General features: G+C 48.5%; 1 protein-coding gene across 5 annotated transcripts in view; it reads left to right on the forward strand.

Annotated features, from left to right (window-relative positions):
* DOP1A (DOP1 leucine zipper like protein A) overlaps nt 1-21,775 on the forward strand; it is a 2,904,166-nt gene that overhangs the window by 2,277,445 nt on the left and 604,946 nt on the right. The window lies entirely within an intron of this gene.

Below are 21,775 nucleotides of genomic sequence, written 5' to 3' on the forward strand. Positions count from 1 at the left end.
GGAATGGGCGGGGGGAGGGGAGGGAAGCGGGAAGTTTGACGTGTATATAGTTTTGGGAGGAGAGGGAAGGTGGAGCGGGGAGTTGGGTGTTTTTTCGGTTAAAGGGAGTTGGTATTTGGGAATTAGCCTAAGTAGACGAGTAGAGACCCCGGAGTCGTACTGCGCCTGTGGGAGGCGGAAGGCACTTGGAGGAAGTTATGGGGGACCTTAGAATAATATCATGGAATGTGAGGAGGCTAAACAGTTATTTGAAAAGGAATAAGGTTATGCTTTACCTGCGCAGGCATAAAATAGACATTGCATTGCTACAAGAGACTCACCTGACATGCGAGAAAGCGGATATGATCGCTAGGAAGTGGAAGGGAGTGGTGGTGGGCTCATCTTACTCTGCCTATGCTTGGGGCGTGCTCATTTGGGTGGCCCCGCATGTCCCCTTCCAGCGGTTACAAGAGGTGGCAGAGGCGGACGGGAGGATGGTCATTCTGAGAGGGCTAGTGGAAAATAGGGAAATAAGCATAATAAATACATATGCCCCGAACCAGAACACAGCAGCGTACATTAGGACGTTGTGTACTAACGTGAGCAAGTGCGTGGGGAGTGCTGTGATTTGGGGGGGTGATTTCAACTGCGTACTGGACCCAAGGGTGGTTAGGTCAGATGAGAAGATGGATAGACCAGCTCCTGCGGCCAAAGCGCTGCAGGCATTGTTGAATGATTTTGGGCTAGTGGATGCATGGAGAGCGTGTCACCCCCTAGAGAGGCAGTACTCTCATTATTATTCTGCTGTGCAGCAGCTGCACACTAGGCTAGATTATTTCTTTACTACGTCTGAAGTGACAGCAGAGCTGGTACAAATAGAATATAAAGCAAGGGTCCTTTCGGACCACTCGCCCCTGATTCTCGCCTGGCGATTTAGCCCCTTGAGAGCGAGGATCCCGACGTGGTGCCTGCGAGCTGAGGCATTGAAAGACCCCCTCTTTAGAGAAGACATGAGGGAGGAGATTGTGAATTATTTTGAGGAGAATACAGGTAGTGTAGACTTGGCGGGAACACTGTGGGAGGCCTTTAAAGTTGTGATGAGAGGGGCAGCTATCGCTAAATCTAAAGGGTTACAAGGTGGCATTTTGGCTGACCTACGGGAGACAGAAGAGAGACTAGAGGAGGCTTTGAGGGGTGAAGACGACACCAAAGAGAAATTAGAGTTAGTACTTATGCTGCAGCAGAAATGTGCGGAGCACTGGGACAGATTGTGTAACCTGAATTATCGGAAATATGTAGAGAGGCAGCACGCGGGGGGGGATAAACCAGGTCGACTTTTAGCATGGCTATATAAGAGTGAGAACCCTAGAGTTACGATTAGAACTATTACAAGGGAGGACGGTAGTGTAGCAGATACTCAAGAGGAAGTCAACCAAGAATTTGTGGACTATTATAAGACCTTATATGCAGACCAAGGGGAAAACTGCCGAGATACAATAGTGGAGACAGTGGAGGATATCGGGTTGCTCAAGATAAGTGAGGAGGAGAGAGAAGAGTTGGACGCACCAGTTACCCTGGAGGAACTGGGGGAGGTAGTGAGGCAGTTACCCATCAGCAAGACGCCGGGGACAGATGGACTCCCGACTGAATTTTATAAAATATATGCGGAAGAGATTCTCCCTCCGCTGCTGGAAATGTTGAACGAGGCATTTGAGACAGGATATCTGCCGGAGTCATTGAGGGAAGCGGTCATAATACCGCTGCCCAAGCCCAATAAGCCTGGGCACAGCTGTAGCTCGTACCGCCCCTTGTCAATGCTTAATCAAGACGGTAAAATATTGACGGCTGTATTGGCAAATAGGTTGAAGAGGGTGATTGGTAGATTAATACACCCTGATCAGATGGGATATGTCCCACACAGGAATATTTCGAATAATCATAGGCGACTCCAGCGTATCATTGAAAGCAGCAGTGAACACACCGGGGAAATGGCGATAGTGTCCCTGGACGCTATAAAGGCCTTTGATTCGGTTAAGTGGCCATGGTTGTTGGCGACCCTGGAGGGGTACGGGCTGGGGCCAAGATATGTACGGTGGGCGCAGATTTTGTATAAGGAGCCGCTGGCCAGGGTCAAGACAGGATCGGTGATATCGGAAAGGTGGCAGCTAGGTCGGGGCACCAAACAGGGTTGTCCGTGGTCCCCAATGCTCTATATACTCGCCCTGGAACCTCTAGCGATATACCTGAGACAACAGTACGACACAATAGGCATTGAGGTAAAAGGGGAAAAACATTTGATCTCTCTATATGCAGATGACATGTTGCTGTACCTGAGGTACCCGGAAGAGAATCTTCAACACATCCTGGAGGTAATGGATAGATATGTGGGTCTTTCCGGTATAGCAGTGTACCCCCAGAAGTCAAGCATGTTCCCTCTGGGAAGGTATACGGGGATCCCGGCGGAGAGGTTACCTGTACTGCCAGTGCCATGGGCGGTTGATACGTTCCGATACTTAGGGTTAGACATCTATCACACTGTGGAAGAAGAGCATAGGCACAACACTGAGATGGCGTTGGGGAAAATTGAGAACTGCATGCGGTTTTGGGTGAGGTTGCCCTTAGCTATGATGGGGAGGGCGGCGATGCTCAAGATGGTGGTCCTGCATTATTTTGCGAACATTCCATACCTGATACCTAAGAAGTTCTTCACCAGACTGAACAGTATGAGTAGGGATTTCTTGTGGCATGGCACACGGAATAGAGTGGCATTGTGGAAGCTACAGAACTTCCACGAAAGAGGAGGGATAAAATTACCCAACTATGAGGTGTATTACGCGGCAAGCCAACTGCAGTACGTCGCTAAATGGCTTTCTGATGAAGAAACCTCTGAACACAGGTTGTTTGGGCGGGATTGCACACCTTTTTACTTGAAAGAAATGATGGGGGTACCCAGAGCTGAACTGAAAGGGCGTCCGGCGATGATGTTGCTGGGGTGGCAAGTGTGGCGTAGAGCGTGTAAGATGTTACAAAGTGCAACTCGATGCTCCCTGCAGATACCACTGGTTACATTGATGGGGGCGGATGTACAGCTAAGGATGATAATCAGGAACCACTGGGAGCCGGTGGGGCTCGCAACCATGGGAGACATTTGGCAGGAGAGCTCAATTGTTGCTTTTGAGGAGTTGCGGGATGGGTGCGGGTTGCATGCGGGTCAGTATATTACATACTATAGACTGGTGCAGAGAGTTAAGGAAATGTGGCCTGAAACCGTGCTAGAGGGAGAGCCGGATGCCACAGTGGATACGATCTACGACATAGCGGAAGGGGGGCATGAGACATCTAGATTATACGAGATGTTGATGCTCAAAGTGGGGAAAGAGATCACCCAACTGAGATTGGATTGGGAAACTGAAGTGGGGACCCCGATGGAGGACAGGATGTGGGAACGGGTGCAGGGGTATCATAAGAAGGTGCCTAGAAATGCTAGGCTAAAACAGATACAACTGTATATCACGCATAGGGCCTATACAACACCCCAGAGGATATCGAGGTTTGCGAATGCAGGACGACAGGCATGCCCCAAGTGTGATGAGGAGAACGCGGGCATGGTACACATGTTCTGGTCGTGCCCGGTCATTGCACGATTTTGCCGCAAAGTGGAAAGTAAACTGGCAGTGAAGGGGGTCAAGATGGTAGTGGATACGGTGTGGGCTTGTTTGTTAGGGGTGTTCCCGAGGTCTGATAAACTAAAACATGTGAGCAAACTGAAGGATTTAGCATATGTGCTGGCAAAAAGAAGAATAGCCATGGGATGGAAGACATGTCATAGACCACGGGTGGAGGTGTGGTGGAGGGACTTGCAGAAATGGGCGGAGGCAGAAACTATGGCATGGCAGGAGGCTAGCAATGTCGGGGGATTGGAGGGTACGGAGTCCCTGATGCCCTGGAAGTCACTAATAGCGGAACTGTTCGGGTCATTTCCGGACCCAGATGACTCCACGGGGCAGGAGCATCTGCCACAGGATGCAGAAATGGAAAATGAAGATGGTTCTCCAGCATGGGGTCTGGCATGGATTCACATGCTCATGAATATTCCCCGTCGTCAGGCTGGGAATCCTCGGTAAAGAAAAAACCAGTATCAGTTTCGTTTCTGATCTGTCTTTCGTAGTAACAACCAATCACTGGTCTCTGCGTCATACTGACCACAGCCAATGACTGCCCTCTACCTAAGCACCGCCTCTGGCAGCCATCTTCAGATTTTTACCGCACGTTCATGTGTTGGGATCCTCGTGCTATTGCTCTCGAGCGTTAGTGCTATTTTTCGCGCTTTTTCACAAAAAACTTCGATTCTTTCGGTCAAAAGAGCCTCAAGCTCCACCGATCCTACATCCGATCAACGGGGACCCGTGTCGGATTCGTCTGTGCCCCTCAAGGGTGAAGATTTCGTCGAGCTACACTTCGGAGGACTCCAGAAGCTTCTCAGGCCCGGTCTCGGAGATGGCCCAGGAGAAGGGAAGCTCGACGCCCGGAAAGCTGTTCAGGGTCTGCCCTGGATGCCAGCTGCAGAACGTCTTTAAGGAGGACAAACACTCTTTCTGCCTTTACTGCCTTCATGAGGACAAGACGCACGTGGAGAAGGACTGTGCGTTTTGCGGCAACATGTCAGAACGGACCATGAAGGACCGCCATCAACGTCTCGCCAACTGGCTAGAGGGTAAGAGCCCGTCTGGCGAGAAGAAGAAGAAATCCGAGCGGTCTTCTAAGACCTTTGAGGGCGCCCCGGCGACGGGGGCCCAACATAAGGCTAAGCACCGCGAGTCCGCTGGCACCGGGAGCGCCGAACGGTCGGGCTCTACGGGCGCCAGGCAGGGCGCACCCTCCCCGGCACCATCAACCACGAGCCAACGCTCTGGGTCGGGTAAGAGGAAGGCCGAGCACCCGGCGAAGCTCCTGGAGAGGCCCCGGTCGAGCTCTAAGGCAGAGGAGGAGCGTGGCAGTGCCCCCTCCCTCAAGGATAAGGCGGTGAGCGCACCTAAGGTGGTGAAGGCCTTGATCCATCCGACCAAGCCCTCTATCGAAACGGTCGCGGCGGCCCTGGCTCAGCCTGTGGAGGCTGCACCAGTGGTGGCGACCTCGGGGCCCAGAATCTCCCTGCCTCCTCGGAGGGAGTCTTCTTTTGTGCCCATCGATAGGACCCCCGTGAAACCCTCCGTGGGGAAGAAGAAGGGGGGGCAGGGCGTCGTCGTAGATTCGGCCTCAACCTCAGAAGAGGAGCTGATCGAGGTCTTAAGCCACGGCCTAGGCGTGGAAGAAGGCCAGCCCGTCGGAATGGACCCCGACGCAGGTGACGACGACGACATCGTCGAGGATACCGACGGGGCCCCTGCTCGCCCGTCGGACTCCCCTCTGCCAGCGCCACAAGACAACTCGGCGGCCATTTTGTTGGCCATACAGTCCTTATGCTCCGAGATAAGGACGAGGCTACCGTTACCGACGGAGGAACCTCTCCCGTCGGGGGATCCAGAACCGGGACCTTCTGGTGTTCCCCCTACCAAGAAAAGAAGGATCCATCCACCACCTCCTTTTCAACCGTCGCGCCCCGTCCAGCCCTCCTCCCCGTCCACCCGAGGGGATGATACGGGGACTGACACGGCAGCGACGGGTACGGACGACGAGGCATATGACGAGGATTTTCCGTCGTCGCCTCCCGCCAGGGCTTCTCCGCCCGACGAGATCGGATCTTTCCACTCCATGATCTCCAGGGCTTCCGGGCTTTTCCAACTCTGCCCTGAGGAGAAGAAAAAGGAAGGCTTCCTTTATCAGCGGCGCGAGGCCAAGAGGAAGACGGTCCTCGCAGTGCCTCTGTTGGACGACATTTGGGATGAGGGCCTTTCCCTCCTCAAGAACCCTTCCACGACGCCAGCTAGAAGAGACCGGTACGAGAAAAAGTACCGGGTCCCGGACACGGCCCCCCTGTGCCTCCGGGCGCAGCCTACCCCGGATTCCGTCGTCTCCGCGGCAGCCAGGAAGAAAGCGGGGGGGGGTGCGGCCTCCACATCGACTTCCCCGCCGGACGGCGAGGGAAGGAAATTGGATGCTATGGGACGTAGAGTCATCTCGTCGGCAGCGACGACGATTAAAGCGGCCAACGCCTTGGCTATAGTGGCTCGCTACGACAGGGAGCTCTGGTACAAGATAGCTCCCCTGCTGGATTTTCTGCCGGACGACAAGAGGGCGAAGGCCCTGGAGATCCTGCAGGAAGGTGAGGTGGCCTCGGACCACTCCATCACCGTGGCGACGGACATCGCCGACACTGGGTTCCGCCAGCTGGGCAACGGCGTTTGCCTTCGACGTCGTGGATGGCTCAAAGCTACGGACTTCCGGCAGGACGTCCAGACCAGAGTCCTGGACATGCCCTTCGACGGGAACAATCTGTTTGGGAAGACAGTGGCCATCAAGGCGGATACTGAGACGGCCCGGGCCCTTGGAGTTCTGCAGCAACGACGGACGCCCTTTCGGAGCAGCGGAGGCAAGGGCGCCTCCAAAGGTTCCGGCGGCGGTTTCGCTTCCTACCGTCAAGCGGCCCGCTCGTCGTCGCAAGAGGCCTACAGAGGACGAGGCAAGTCTAGCGGACCCCGCCGTCGTCGCCAAGGAGGTCAAGGCGGCAAGGCCGCGTCCAAGCAGGATTGAACCGGCCGTGGGGTCGGGCCCCTACCGAAGCACCCCGGTGGGAGGCCGGCTGGCGGGCTTCGTCAGCGTGTGGGAGTCCATCTCCACCGACCGTTGGGTGCTGGACGCCCTGGCCCGGGGCCACGCGCTCGAGTTTCAAAGAAGGTGCCCGCGCATCCCCCCCGTGGCCAGGAAAGAACTTCACGCCCCTCAACTTCTCCTGGAGGTAAAGGCGATGCTCAGGAAGGGCGCCATCGAACTCGTCCCAAAGGGGCTTCGGGGCTCCGGAGTCTACTCGAGATACTTCCTCGTGAAGAAGAAGACGGGAGGATGGCGCCCCATCCTAGACCTGCGACGTCTGAACAAGTTCATCAAGGCGCAGAAGTTCCGGATGGTCACCCTCCAGCACGTCCTGGGTCAGCTGGAGGAAGGAGACTTCCTATCGTCGTTGGATTTGGAGGATGCCTACTTCCACATTCCCATCCTAAAGGGGCACCGGAAATTCCTCAGGTTCGTGGTCCAAGGGCGTCATTACCAGTTCAAAGCCCTTCCCTTCGGACTACGGTCGGCACCCAGGGTATTCACCAAGTGCCTCGCACCGGTGGCGGCGCAGCTGCGCCGCGAGGGGATTCACGTCTACCCCTACCTGGACGACTGGCTCATCCGCGCCAAGACGAGGGAGCTCGCCGTGGTCCACACGGCCAGGACCGTCCAACTCCTCACAGACCTGGGATTCTCCGTGAACTACGCCAAATCCCACCTGGTGCCCGCGCAAGTCGCACTGTTTCTGGGAGCGAGGCTCGACACAGTGTCCCTTCTGGCCTCCCCGTCGGAGGAGAGGACCAGGACCATCTTGGGCAAGGTGCAACGGATGTTGGTGGCCGACGCGGCCAAAGTGAGGTCCATCAAGTCCCTCCTCGGGATGATGTCTTCCTGCATCTACCTCATTCCCATGTGCAGGCTCCGGATGCGCCCATTGCAAGAATTCCTGGATGCGCGCTGGATCCAGACGACGGGCAGCTTCGAGGAAAGGATCAAGCTCGACGAGAGCTTCCGACGAGCGATACGGTGGTGGGGCACCCGCGCGCATCTGACGGCGGGCATGGACTTCCAGGCCCCAGCCCACCAGGAGACTGTGACCACGGATGCCTCCCTGGAAGGGTGGGGAGCGCACACCGAAAATCTGCACGCAAGGGGACTCTGGCTCCCGACGGAGAAGTCCCTGCATATCAACGTCCTGGAGCTCCGTGCAGTGTTTTGGGCCCTCAGGTCCTTCCTTCCGTCCCTCAAGGGCAAGGTGGTGAGGATCTTCACCGACAACACCACCACCATGTTTTACATCAGGAAACAGGGCGGAACCAGGTCCCCAGCGCTGTCCAAGGAGGCGCAGGACCTGTGGCATTGGGCCGTCGCCCAAGGGATTTTTCTGGTGCTGTTTCATCTGGCAGGGATAAAAAACACCATCGCTGACTCACTCAGCAGGGAGCTGCGCTCGTGCCACGAGTGGGAACTACGGCAGGATCTGGTGGATCGCCTCTTCCGACGGTGGGGCACACCCCAGATCGACCTGTTCGCGACGGCGACGAACACCAAGTGCCGGAGGTTCGCCAGCAGGTTTCCCCAGACGAGGAGCATGGGCGATGCTTTCTCGTTCCCCTGGGAGGGCCTGTTCCTCTACGCGTTCCCTCCTTTGCCTCTGCTAATCCGGCTCATCAACCAGCTCAAGAGGTCACGGTGCAGGATGATCCTCGTCGCACCTGCATGGCCGAGGCAGATATGGTTCCCGGACTTGCTGGACTTGTCAGCGTCCCCGCCGATCAAGCTGCCAGCGGACGCGGATCTACTCTCCAGGGAAGGAGGCGCCATCCTCCACCACGACCCGAAGTCGCTGAACTTGCAGGCCTGGCTCCTGCAGCGCTAGAGTTTGGAGGATACGACATACCGGCCGATTGCAGAGAGGTTCTTGCAAAGGCCAGGGCGTCCTCGACTCTTAAATGCTACGGACACAAATGGAAGAGGTTCTCTGTCTGGTGCCGCGCACAGAAGATTAACCCTCTACGGATTACGGCTCCCCAAGTACTGCCGTACCTGCTGACGCTGGCCAAAGCTGGTCTGGCACACGCGTCCATCAAGATTCATCTTGCTGCGATCTCCCGATACACCAGAACCACGGGGCGGACGTCCTTGTGGTCTCATCGTCTGGTGAAAGAGTTCATGAAGGGACTGTTCAGATCGTTCCCGCCGGTGAAGGCTCCGGCCCCGGCGTGGGAGCTCAACGTGGTGCTGACCAAGCTCATGGGACCTCCGTTCGAGCCTCTGCACTCGGCCCCGTTGAAGTTTCTATCGTGGAAAACAGCTTTTCTTGTGGCCATCACCTCCGCACGACGAGTGGGAGAGATCCAGGCCCTTTCCTGCAAGGCCCCGTACTTGACTTTCCACGACACGAGGGTAGTGCTCAGGACGCACCCCTCCTTCATGCCCAAGGTACCGTCGGACTTCCATCTCAACGAACCCTTGGTGTTACCTGTTTCTTCCCGTCGCCTTCGTCGCCGGCTGAGAGGACTTTGCACTCGCTGGATGTAGCTAGAGCGCTGAAGTTGTACGTGGACCGCACGAAGGGTTTTCGGAAGACGTCACAACTCTTTGTGAACTTTGGACCTGTCAATCAGGGGAAGGCTCTCTCGAAGGCTTCCATCTCCAGATGGCTCTCCGGCTGTATCATGTGCTGTCACCGGTTGGCAAACCGACCGCTGCCTGGCCGTCCGAGAGCCCATTCCACCAGAGCGATCGCAGCTACCACGGCGTTCCTATCTGGTGTGCCCCTGCTGGACATATGCAGGGCTGCTACGTGGAGGTCGACGCACACCTTCACGAAATTCTACTGCGTCGACCGGGATTCCAGGGAGGAGTCCAGGGTCGGCCAAGCAGTGCTGCGCAACCTGTTCGCCTGAGGTGAGCCTGGTGAGGAGGTAAGATGCTTAATGTTGAGTTGATGTGATGCTTGATGTTGAGCCTTTGCCACCTCCCGTGGTTGTGCATGTGTGTACTGCTATGTATTCTTTATTCATGAGCATGTGAATCCATGCCAGACCCCATGCTGGAGAAGGAACAAGTTACTTACCTGTAACTGTTGTTCTCCAGCATGGGTCTGGCATGGATTCACATGCGAACCCTCCCGCCTACCCCTCTGCGGCTCTTCACTTGGTCATACTGCCACTTCACGTGCTTCCAAATCTGAAGATGGCTGCCAGAGGCGGTGCTTAGGTAGAGGGCAGTCATTGGCTGTGGTCAGTATGACGCAGAGACCAGTGATTGGTTGTTACTACGAAAGACAGATCAGAAACGAAACTGATACTGGTTTTTTCTTTACCGAGGATTCCCAGCCTGACGACGGGGAATATTCATGAGCATGTGAATCCATGCCAGACCCATGCTGGAGAACAACAGTTACAGGTAAGTAACTTGTTCCTTAGGCTCGGACCGGGGGGAGGGGCGGGGGAAGCAGTACATTGATGTCAAGTGTATGATGTTTTTGATGACTCATGTTTTGTTTGTTTGGTTTGTATTGTTCAGTTGGATTTAATAAAAAAATTTAATAAAAAAAAAAAAAGAGTCCCAGATGTTCAATCTACATCGCGTCAGTAGGTCTCTGTAATGATATGATGGAAACTTCTTCAGGTAGGGGGGCATTAAGTGTTTTCCGCTCCCATACGATATTATAACAGAGGTTTTTCTCTAATTTCTTCTCTTGAGTTTCTGCCCAATCCTTTTCCTAGAGGGCTCTTTTAGCCTTGTTAGGGATATATTTCAAGATGTCATCCGAGATATTTAACTGCTTCAAGAGGCTTTTACATTTGTTCTTCCAGCTTTTAAGTGTCTTGTCTCTCTTAGCGCTTGCTGGGCCAGGATTTCAAATGGTAATGGTGGTTTGTCAAGGATACATTTTCAGTAGAGAGACAGGGTTTTCCATGATACTATTGAAGCCAGGGATTGCAGCCTTAATTCATTTCTTATTATCTCAACTGGCAGTGAGTTCGGCAGCTTCAATATTTTAACGCCAGAAATATGCCTCACATATATCCCAGATTTCCCAATGAAGGGCTAGCAATGCCTCAGCTCCATAAGTAATTACGGCTACCACCTTTTGTTTATAAAAGGTTAAGATAGGCGTCAAAGAAAGCTTTCTGTATCTTCGATTTATGACCAGTCCCTGATTTGTTAAAGTCATTAGTTTTTCCCGGATCAGTGTATATTGCCCCTCTTCATTGCTGTTTTTATTTATCCTCACTCCTAGATATAACGTTGTGTCCACCACTTCCAAGTTTTGGTTATCTAATGACCAGGAAAAATAATTCTTTTCACTTTTTTCCCACAACAGGATTTCATTATTAGTACCATGGATTTTTGTATGCTTATTTTCATACCATTTTCTGTTAGGAACTCTTTGAATGCCTCTATCCGTCGCTGGAGACCGATGGGCATCAGGTCGACCAATACCACGTCGTCAGCATATAGCACGCAGGGCACTTCAGTACCATCGATCTTAGGGGCAAAAGCACAAACCGTTCCTTGTGAGCTCTTCATATCGGCCATGTATATGACAAAACAGGAAGGGTGCTAGGGCGCATCCCTGCTTTATCCCTCTGAAAGTCCTGATCTTTTTCGTCACTGCCCCATTTGCTGTTGTTTGAACCTAGATACTGGTATTAGTATACAGGGCTTGAATGGCTTCCAGTAGATCGGCCGGGCAACCCCAGCTTTTCATCTTTGACCACAGGCGGTCGCGGTTTATCCCATCGAACGCCTGTTTGAGATCTATAAAGCCTAAGTAGATGGCCTTTTTTTCTTCTAGTGCCTTTGCTTTCATGAGATTTAATAGAAACATGTTCAGTGATGTACCTACACAACTAATGAAAGCCGTTTGCCGCTTATCCAGTATTTCAGCCTTTTGTGGCCCTTTTTTCAGGTCTCTTAGTAAAATGGACGTGAATAGTTTACCTATTGAATCCAGCAGGGCTATCGGCCTGTAATTTCTAGGATTCCCTTTCCCCTTTTTGTAAATTGGTACAATGAATGTCTCTCTCCAAGATGCTGGAATTTGTCTAGATAGTCTTATTTGTTGCAACAACGAGAATATTAGGTCTGTCCATTCTTCACTGTTATCCTTAAGCATCTTGTTTGAGATACCATCGGGCCCCGCCGTCCTAGAGGAACTCAATTTTTTTTTATCATCCCTAAAATGTCTTAACGGTCAAATTCAATTGACCAAGGATATCCATCATGATCTTTTTCTGTTTCTATTTTCTCGTTTTTTTCCTCATATAGGGTTGTGTAGTGGTTTATCCAATTTTCCTCTGAAACTTGGTTTACACCTATAGCAGATTGGCAGAGGTCCCTGTTATTTATTTTATCCCACATGCTTCTTGCATTGGTCATTACCACTGCGGCTAACAATTTTTCTGCATCTCCCTGGGCTCTTTGATGTCTTCTAGAGCATAGCCAATTTTTATAGGTCTGCCGACACTTCCTCAGGTGTTCCTCTTTCTCCAAGTTATTTTTTTTTTATTTGTGCCAGTTCAGCTCTGTATTGTTTCCTTTTGATGACTAAGGATTCATCATATTCGTGTTTCCTTGTAATTATTTTTGCTCTATTAGGATCAAACTTAACCTCAAAGGCCTCCAACAACCATCTGTATTCAACCATGTCTTGCCGATTTCCTACAACATTGTTATATTTCTCCACCAGCTTTGGTATCAATAGTTTTTTTATTCTTAATCGATTTCTACCCCAACACACTTCCATTTCCTCCACCCCCTTCCTCACCAGTACTTTTCTTATTCTCCAGGATAGTTCTGTTTCCAGTAGACTGTGGTCACTGTTTGCTTCCTTCTTTATTATGAAGTAGTTTACCCATTCCATGGTATTACTTCCTACAAAACAGTAATCCAGACGGGCTCCAGTTTTTCCACAGTACCATGTATTGGCCCCCATCAAATCGCCTCTAGTCTGGCTATTTAGCATCTTCATATCCCAAGCTCTCATTTCCTCCATCCATCTTTTTTCTTTACCTACAAGTTGCTCTATAACTTTTTTCTTTCCATCTTTATTCAATAGTTTGATGTTAAGATCGCCACTGAGCATGGTAAATTGGTCTTTATCCTCCATCATTGACTTGTCAATGGCTTCCATGATATGTTTTATATAACTTTCACCTTTGGACCTTCTTTTGCCTCTGATTTGATTGCTATTGTCAGAATTTGCACAAAAGGATTTGGCGTATGATGCTCGAATACTTGTAAGTTACTGTCAATTTTTTTAAGTGTCAGCAGGCCTGCAAAGGGTCTCCCCTTTGGGCCCTTTTGGGCCGGATTTATATAGACTCCATATCCCTCACAAACTGGAGTTTTCCTCAGCCAAGATTCCAGTATACATATGATGTCATATTTGCCCAGAAAATTATTTCCACCAGAGCGTAGATGCTTAAAGCCTCTGGTGTTCCATGAGGCAAAGTGGACACTTCTTAAGGGCTCCTCATCGATCTATTGTTTTTTCTTAGAGGTTAGGGCATTTGCCATCCACGTCCAGTCATCGTTCTTCTTATTTCCTTCATTAAAACTGTTATTACTTTTACTCATATTTCCTGAATTGTCCACAGTGAACCTCAATGATCCAACCAGAGCAGCACTTTTTTTTGTTGTAGGGATTTTTTCCCTTTGACTTCTTGGCGATAATTTTAGGTTCTCTCTGTGGTCCTTTCTGTTCCCACTTACTGAACTAAATCTGTCTTTTTTCCCCCCTTCCTTTTGATCATTTTTTTTGTTGCTTGGGCTACGTCCTTCTCACCCTTTTTGTCTTGTTCTTTAAAGCTGCTTTCTTTTGGACTAGCTTGCTTCACTTTCTCTTCCAGAGCTCCTAATCGGAAACCCATTTTTTTTAGTTTGTTGGTGGCCTCCATCAATTTTTGCTTTATCCTATTTGAGTTTAGGTGTGATATAACCTGATCCATTCACTTTTCTGTCACAAACTCAACTATTTTTATGTCCTCCGTTGAGACATTTCGTAAAGTTGAAATTTGATTGAAAAGTGTCATCACGTATTTCCTGTTTAATACTACCCTTCAAGGGCCTTTTGATGTTATTTCTAATTTTAGGTACCATCCTTTTGTTGGTCTATCTTTCCTTACACTCCGAACAGGAGATTTTTTTCTGTGGTCCTTTTCATTTTTTCGGTTCTCGTTTTTTTTATTTTTTTGTTTTTGCAATGACTTTTCCGGCTGAATTTGTTTATGCTTTTCTTTATTTGCATACATCTTCGTTTTTTGTTCCAGCATTTTAAAAGGGGTATCACTTCTCTGTTCTTTTCGAAAAGATCTTTTCTTTGATGGACCAACCCGGCTGTCCTCTGCCTTTTCCTCTGTTGTCAATTTGCTTCTTTGATTTATCTGGGTCGCTGGACCTTTAGCTTGCGCTACCAGGAGATCCTTTTCCCATTTTTCTATGACCTGCCAATCAGATAAACTGATGTTTTCCCATTCCTCGGCCTCCCTATTTTTGTCCATTATTTCAATAAAATCACTTAGATCAGCATTTGACTCCGCTTCTGACCATTCCTCATTCTCTGTTTCAGTATCCTTTATAGTATTGGTTGCCGTGGGATCAGGTGGAGGTGCTAACTCTCTAAGTATCATTTCCCTCCTGGGTTTCTTGGCACATTGTAGACTTTCCCTTCTGGGTGGCGTTCTTATGTTTCTCAAGAAAGCCCTAGAGCCATTTACTTTCCGTTTTAAGGTTTCGTTCTTTGATTTTCTTCCTTTTTCCGAGTTTTTAGCCATCAAATTTTCCCCCTGAGAATCCTGGGCATTGGAAGTAGTGCCTGCAAAAATTGGGAAGTTTGATTTGAGTGTAGGTTCCCCTCTTTTCACTACCTGCTTAAGTGGGGAAATCAAGTCAATTGCTTCCATATTTAGACCTTTTTCATTGGTTTGAACACCTTGCGCCTGGTTTAGTTTCATTGGACCGTTTCCAACCTTTATTTTCTTTGTCATCATGTCAGGCAGATTTTCTTTTGTACTCAAGCTTCTCATCCATTTGCAGTCCTCTAATACTGCCTCCATCAGTAGTGATTTATCATTTGCATCTTTCCTTGCTAAATCACTTAGTCGATTTTGCCAGATTTGTGTTTGCTCTGCTTCCTTATCCGTTCTTATTTCTAGTCTCTTCAGAGAGCTTTCCATTTCCATGTTGGCTTCTTTAATATGTATGTTGGTACAAGCCACTTCCTGCAAGGAGTCCTTTACCACTTCATCCAATTTAAGGAATGGAGCAATAGTGATGTTAAGGGATGCCATGATCACATTTTGTATGTGCGCTGTGTCCTTTAGCCTTTCGGTTTTGCAAGCATCGCTAATTAATTGTGAGACTTCCTCTTTAGTCATCCCTTCTAAAATCAGCCTTTCTTCCACTGCAAACAGAGTTTGAGTCATTTGGGTAATGTTTGTTTCTGGTAGTGCTGGATCGGCCTTTGGTCTCTCTCTTTTTCTCCCTTATACCCCATTGGTGTCTGCTCTTTATCAAGAGCAGCAATCTTTTCATTTATAAAGGAGAGACTTTTTCTTTTCTCTCTTTCAACTTTCCCCGTCAGTATTGTGATATCTTGCATAATTTTATTCGCGAGTCTCGAATTACTCAAATTTGCCGCCGGCATATTTGTACTTTCACTTCCACTCAAACTCCCAAAAGTTTGCGGCCACTCCTTGTGAGTCAAGTTTTTATCTTCGCCCCTCTCTGCTTTGTTCACATCAATCTCATCTTCTGAAGTATTTCTTGGCTATTCCCTCCTTTTATCTCCACTGATTTCCGCCTCGGTGATTTCGTCTCCATTTTGCCTTATTTTCAATCGCGGGGTAGATTTGGCCCCTGGGTATTGAATTTCTGTCGTATATGGCAGCCCTTTATTATGGCTTCCGGTCTTACATCCTCTATTTGTTCGAAGTCAGCAGATTCTTGGCGTGCATCCTCCATTTGTTCTAGGTCTGTAAGTTTCCAGGGGCCAACGTCTTTCCATATGCCCTCCCACGACTCATTTTGACTTGGGAAATGTTTGACAATTTCTTTTTCCCATTTGGAGCCATCTGTAGTTATATTAATCTCTCCCCGTAGAGAGCTTCCATCAGCTTTTTCCAAGGAGGTACAGCTGTTTTCTTTGGTCTTCGGGGCAGTCCCCTCCTTTTCTGGGCTAGCACATATTAAGTCAATCTCTATTTCCGGTTTATGCCCCACCCCATTGTTAGGCAGCATCCTGTGCAGTGCCCTTAGGAACCACTACACACAATTAAGAGTACAGGTGGCAATACAAGTTTACCTTTGGTACAAGCCTGTACTACTATGTCAGAGTGGTAGCCGTGGCGGAGCAGCCAGGCTTATCTCAAGAGTATATGAGCAGTAGCAGAGATTACACAAAGGGACCACAATTACTGTGACTCAAGCAAACACTGACTCAAGGGTTCAGGTAGAAAAATATAAGTACATTTATTTTTGAACCATCCGATATAAACACAACACTTCTGTTAAACTTTAAACAAAACCACACGTTAAATATACTACAACTAACCAATTCACTTTGTACAGTATGTCTCAAGGTAAGTACCCTGTGTTTGAATGAACCGGTGTTATGAACAAAACACGATACCACGGATACAGTTGCGATCACTTTTTGACAGTTAGGTCTACTAAATAAACGCGTATCCGTGACATGAAATGCTACCGGGGCAAAAACACACTTAGCACCTGAGATACCCAGAGGGAGTTGGAGGCAAATATCACAGGCAATATTTTGGTTAGGCAGACAGAATCGAGAAACACTCGGAAACAGGAGCTCAAAAGTCAAAGGGCCGGAGCCAGGCTCAATTGACACCGGAGACCTGTTGCCGCAGATCACACAGTTAGACAGTTCACGATTCAGCGTAGCCAAGAGTACTTTGATATTGTCAATGTTCGGAAGCAAAAGTTATAAGAAGGAGGGAAGACAAGGGCAAGCCTTGAAGATGAAGAAAAGGGATTCACCCAGTTTCCTGAAGCAGAACACAGTACCTTATTCCAATGATGCAGCTGGTGCCCTGGCAATTGTTCCTGTTGGTTTCACCCAGACCCACGATTCCTGGAGCTCGTTGTGAAGGACGGTGTCTGAAGGGTGTCTGCACCACACAGGGATGAAGCCGGCAGCAGCAACAACAAATAAAAGATGCGCTCCTTAAAAACAGGAGAGGCTCGTCAGGTGGCTATCCGGACCACTACAGCAGTGTGCAGCGATTTCGCCCACGAAGGGGACCTCTGGCTGAAGAAGATGAGCTGGTTATCCCCACCAGGCTCAAGGGAAGAAGACTCCGGACTGGATCTCCTCTTAGTCGTTGAAGGGTAGATAGCTCAGGACTGCAGCAGGGCTTCACCGGCACGGGGTAGTTGCAGCAGCCGTCGTTCTCTCCGCTTCTCTTTGGTTCCTTGTAGTTCCTGTGGCGACTCTGACTTCTAGCCCAAGAGACTTGCCTTTTATGCACAAAACCCCCATTCACACAGCCTGGCTGTCAATCACGCAGCAGGGGGGTTGTCCAGCCGGGACAAGCACCTCAGCCAATCATGGAAAAGTGCGACTTGGGTTTCCTAGGATACCCTGTGCAGGGGGTGACTACACCCCTTCCCCACATTCAGCCTACCTAGACACCCAGGCGCCAAGAGGAGGGCTTCTCTGCAGAAGCCCAACAAAAGACGGTGAACAAAGAAGGCAAACCTAGTTTGCCGCGCAAAGTAAAACACAGGAAGGACTTTAACAAAAAGGAAATGGCGAATAAACCCAACTGGAGCCAAAAGAAAGACGATTTGGTGAAGCAGGTTTATGCTTAAGGCTGCTAAAATAGCCAAAAGCATTACCACATTTACCTAATATAATCGCGGTAGAAAAGTTAGGGTAGCTACCACTGCCACCAGTCAAGTCTAAATGTTAAAAGAGCAAAACAATGCTCAGGGAGGTACAGACAGAAAAGGGGTACAGATTAGCCCTTTCCAGTACTCCATGTAAGATGGGGTGTACTGGGTCTGTGGCAAAAGTGACTAGGTAAAAGTAAATGGCAGGACAGTAGTCAGCCCCAGCGAAACGGAGTCAGAGGGCAGTCTTAAAGACAACCCTGGGTTACTACACTGAAGGTGCTGTGTAACCCATACAAGAACAGGGGCACCTGGAGTGGTGTGCTCCAGTGCCCAAGATCACACAATGAGTAAAAACACATAGGCCAAAACACATGTAAGAGTGGAAAAAGGATGTACACTGTTACCAGGAGGTGGAAAAAATAAACTCCAGAAATCCAGCAAAGCTGCTGGGGGACTCACTAGGTGAGGGAAATTAGCCCTAGAAGGAGAATTCTCCCTAACACCCATGGTCAAATATACCCCACTCTGGGGTTTGTAATGCTCCGCAATGGGAGTTTTCAGAGCCTTTTCTTTCATCCTCTTTAGGGTCTTCTTTGTGCACTATGCTGCCCATAGGGGTTTCATTGATTGAGCTGCCCTGGGCTCTGACTGGGGTTGTAAGTGTCTCATCACTATTTTGATTCATGAAGTCCCTAGGCCCTTTGAGAGGATCAGAATTTTCCTCCAATCCGTTTCTCCCTATGTTACTGTTTCGATGATCTCCAAATGGCACATGGGCCGTAGGTCCCAATCTACTATGAATAGATCCCAAGGGCATTAATGAATGTTTAATGCCCCCCACTAGAGTATGGGTAGTGGGAGGGGTTGGGGTTCGTGGAGACTGTCCGCCTCCTTTGGCTTGGAAGCTTTAGGTAGTTCCTTCCCAGACTCCAAGGGCAAGGTTGAATCATTTTCAGAGTCCTGTACGGCCCCCACTGAAAGACTCTTTATTATCTTTGTATTAAAAGGTAGGTGTGATTGTTTTAGAACGGGTAAGTCTTTCAGTACCGGTTTTACTATTAGTTCGGGATTTCCCTCTGCTTCTGGGAAGGAGTTAAATCTTTGCCTTACCTGTAACTGTGTCCTTAATCCCGAGGTCGGCATTTCTTCCATCCGAGGCCCGCCCACGGCAATCTTTGTTTTCGTAGTGCAGCTCCTCATGGAAATCACCAATTGGTAAATTGGTAGAGACAGGGGTCCGTCCCTGTTATATATAGTCTTGTACTTTGTCACTGGCCTGGAGTGATTGCCATAGAATGTGATGTATGATGCAGCCAGGAGAATGTTGAGTGCATCAGTGTATGAATGTTCTCTGTGAGTCCGTTGGGGGCCTGAGCTGGAGTGAGTGGATGGCCGGTGGGTCTTCTCCTTCATGTGTACTGTACTACCTATCCCTGTCCTTGTCCTGTCATCCAGACTACTGTAAATACCTGAGAGTAACTGGAACTGTACATATTGTACCAATAAAGCATACCTGGAACAACATCAGTCTCCACAGCTGGTCTGTGTGTCCCTTGTGACTAATAAGAGACTTTATTACATTGGAGACGAGGATTAAAGAACCCAGGAATATGGACAAACACAACTTAAAAGGACAGAGTGCAACTGAGGAGCTGCAGCTACAAAAATGTACAGTAAGGAGAGCTGTGGGGGGGAAGCAGCCTAAGAGTGACCCACCGTTCCCCCATAGACTCAAAAATAAACATCCTGCCAGCTCCAGGGTTGAAAATGTATAATGTGCCACTGGACTCTGGGAGGGAGGTCCCCAGCAACCAAAAACATTTCCCCAGACGCCCTACTCCAAAAGTGCTTCAGACAGCAGGAGCTGTCCATCTATCAGGTCAGAGGAGGGGGGAGGACGAAGTGAAACTTACACTTTCCTTTCATTTGGCATTTTATGTGTAAAACGGACAAAATGAAAGGTACGCTTTCCTTTTATTGGCATTTTTTTTGTGTAAAACCCTCACTGCTGCCCTGAGCAGAAACCTGCATCATTTTCAAAAGCTGCTAGCTGTTGCCCAGCAACACACACACAGCATTAGCAGTCTCCATTCTCTCAATGGCTACTCTGACTTTCCGGGACTAATCACTCACTATCTTGGTCCATTGTGACATCACAACTGAACATTCCATCAGGTCTTCCCTGAACTTTTTGAGCCCCGTTCAAATTAATAAGTAAAAAGATAACTCTCAGCGTAGGAGCTGGGGGGAGTGTGTGTGTCAATGAAATGCAATAACTTCATGGGAGCATTTTACAGTTTCATTGACCACCCTGTACATTCTGCAAACCACCGGGTGGCGCCAGAGCTCCAAGCACTCAGAATATTAACTGTGAAAGTGGGTGATGGTGATCCATGGAATGCGGAACGAACAATGAAAGGAAGTGATACGTGTCAGTTTCGTTTCTTCATGTTAAATGGATTGATGGAGAAAACACTTGCAAGACAAAATGTTATTTTATCAACAGAACTGAAATTACAACGTGGGGGAGATAAGTAAAAGAAGCTACAAGAAAATATATTTTCTGTTGGCTCCAAAATAGTGGATTTAATGGTTTTTGGCAAATATGCAAACACTTGCTGCCGTGTGCGTACCTTAAGAAAGCTTTAGTTTGGGGCGCTGAAAGGAACATTTTGCAAGACATTTTCTTTACTATTATATACATCAACGGAACTAAAGACACAACGTTGAGCAAGCAGCATACTTGTGAAATAAGCTACGAGAAACCCCTTCCCTTGGCATCATTAGTTTGGATTGAATTATGTTTGGCAATAATGCAAACGTGACAATTTACATTTTTTTCTTTATTTTGATTTTTTTTTCTTAATGAATGTGGAAAACCCACCAAGGACTTTTGCAACACTTATCAATATAAATGAAAAAACGAATTAAATTTTTTTTTAAGCACAAAGTAATAATAATTTTTTTTTTATTTTCTCAAACTTCCACCATCATCAAGAAATGTTTATATACTGAATAATGTATGTTATGGTTATGGTGTTAAGGGTCTGATTTACCCTTTGGAGAGTTGTTGAACAAAACATTAGTTACATTGGATACCCTGCAATTGACTTTGGGCCATTGTCTTGCTCAGTTTGTGTGATGTTGTGGCCCACTGTTATGTGTTCCATCCCGGCCATGACACACGTGTTGTAGTTCATGGTCGCGGTGCAGGGTAGTGCTGTTAATGTGTACTAATTAATGGGTATTCCTGTTAATGTGTATTAATGAAATAGTTTTGGAGATATTTGAAGCCAGGTGAGAATTTTAAATTTCCACCAGAGCCACAAAGAAAAATGTGGCGGTATGTATACTCTTTTTTGAGGTATATGTTATATGCGTACGCTCTAATGTGAGATGCTTAAGTGGCCAACCGACTGCATAAGGGTTGCGTCATGAAAGAGTTTGGGCAGCTGACTGAATAAGGGTTGCACCATAAAGAGTTTGGCCAACTGACTGAACAAGGGTTGTGCCTAAAAAAAAAAAAAAGATTTTTTTTTTTATTGCCGGCAAATGTACATTCTGTATATATATAGTGCGCACTTTTGCATTAGTTACTGTTAAGCATTCACCTTTGTTCCTTTAGTAATAGTTTTAAGATTAAGACCTCCGGTGCTGCCAGGAGCACCTCATCTGTTACATGTAGTTCATCTGTGTGAGATTCTGGTTGTGTTTAGATTTATGAGTGGGCGAGTGATGTGTATTTGGCTGACCTCCCTCCACCCGAATGAAAGGATGTTTGTGTGTATGAACCTGATATGTAAGGGAGATGTCACGCGTGGGTACTTCCGGTATGAAAGGGAGATGTTATGTTGTGGTTGAATCTGGTAAGAAAGGGAGATGTTATATATAGTCTTGTACTTTGTCACTGGCCTGGAGTGATTGCCATAGAATGTGATGTATGATGCAGCCAGGAGAATGTTGCGTGCATCAGTGCATGAATGTTCTCTGTGAGTCAGTTGGGGGCCTGAGCTGGAGTGAGTGGATGGCCGGTGGGTCTTCTCCTTCATGTGTACTGTACTACCTATCCCTGTCCTGTCATCCAGACTACTGTAAATACCTGAGAGTAACTGGAACTGTACATATTGTACCAATAAAGCATACCTGGAACAACATCAGTCTCCACAGCTGGTCTGTGTGTCCCTTGTGACTAATAAGAGACTTTATT

This window comes from Ambystoma mexicanum, chromosome 4p (assembly GCF_040938575.1).
Source record: "Ambystoma mexicanum isolate Mex_15411 chromosome 4p, UKY_AmexF1_1, whole genome shotgun sequence".
NCBI classification, from domain to species: domain Eukaryota; kingdom Metazoa; phylum Chordata; class Amphibia; order Caudata; family Ambystomatidae; genus Ambystoma; species Ambystoma mexicanum.